Source organism: Pan paniscus, chromosome 10, assembly GCF_029289425.2.
Source record: "Pan paniscus chromosome 10, NHGRI_mPanPan1-v2.0_pri, whole genome shotgun sequence".
NCBI lineage: Eukaryota > Metazoa > Chordata > Mammalia > Primates > Hominidae > Pan > Pan paniscus.
In genome coordinates, this window is record NC_073259.2 from 95,969,710 (window position 1) to 95,971,134 (window position 1,425).

The window sequence follows — 1,425 nt, forward strand, 5'->3', positions numbered from 1 at the left end:
GCCTAAAGCTATGATTCTCCTTGGTCTTGTTTCAAGAATTCTAGACCCAAACTTGCCCCTTTGTCCACTGGACATAAAAGAAGGATGTCCATAGTTCTGGTAGCTATTCAAAATCATTTCAAGACTGTGGGAGAACCATTACTGGGGATATGTTGACCGTGCAGAGGGCTGGACAGAGAGACAGGGAGAGAAACTGATCCTTGGTAACACCTAAAACCTGCTCTACTTTTCAGTTGGACTTTTCAGTTATATGAATCAACAAATTTCCTCTTTTAAGTGTGTTTCAGGTAGGTTTTCTGCTATGGGCACAGAAATGTAGTAAGAAACTGGCAACACAATAACTCCATTAAATTTTTCAAAAAATATCTCTTTACACAGCATTTACTTATTACATGTGCTAAAAATCTGTGCTAAGTCCAGAGGATGCCCGACATGATAAACAAGACAAACGTGGTCTTTGCCCTTCCAGAATTCAGAGCCCAGTGGAGTATTTACAGATATGGCAAGATAAAATGTTAAGTGCCAAGATGTGGAAAGCTTAGAGTACCATGGAACAATGAGAAGGTACAGCAATGTGGACATTTATAATTATAAAGGCTCTTACTTTATTTCCCCTTCCTAAAGCTTCTGGATTTTTTTAGAGAATTATTTTTCCACTGAGTATTGGTAGAATTGTAAATTCAGATGCCTGACTCATACTACATAAATGGAAAAGTTCAAGTTCTTTTTTTCCACAGCCCAATTAATTCATGGCATGGGTGTATTAGCTTAGCTCAGCTAATCAGCTGCTTTCTCCCAGAGCATACATCTTGAGTGAGTATCACAAATATAGAAGAAGCAGTTGGAATTCATTATTCATCCCCATGAAGCAGCCAAAACAAATGGTTCCTGTTACAAGATAGTTGCTGAGCTTCCTGCTTTCTTAGCCTCCAACACTTCTTTCCTATTGGTAAATTCTGAGAACCTTAATAGTCATCCCATAAACTCTGTAGTGCTTAAATTACTTAAATGTAGGTGTTCTTGTTTGTGACCAAGGAATGCTAACTGGTACTTTGGATGTTAAGGAAGGCTCTCTGATGAAAGTGACAACTTGGTTGATACCTTTTTGTTGAATATTAGATATTTATCAAATATTTATCTGTCTTTGAGGATGTGGCTGATTAAAGGGCAGATATGCCTAAGATTGGTTTGAAGTGATCCAGGTAGAAGAGTGTGTGCTTGTAACTTTGTGAATTTAAGCAAACAGAAAAGGGCAAAGGGAAACAAGACCCTATACAGAGTAAAGAAATGCAATATATACAGAGTTCAAGAAAAGGAAAGGCATCAGGAATAGTGAAGTTGTTATGGAATAATTTGGAACTATGAGAAACTGTGAGAAAATGCAAAAAGAATTCAGAGATCTATGGGACTCAGTTAAAGAGTAAC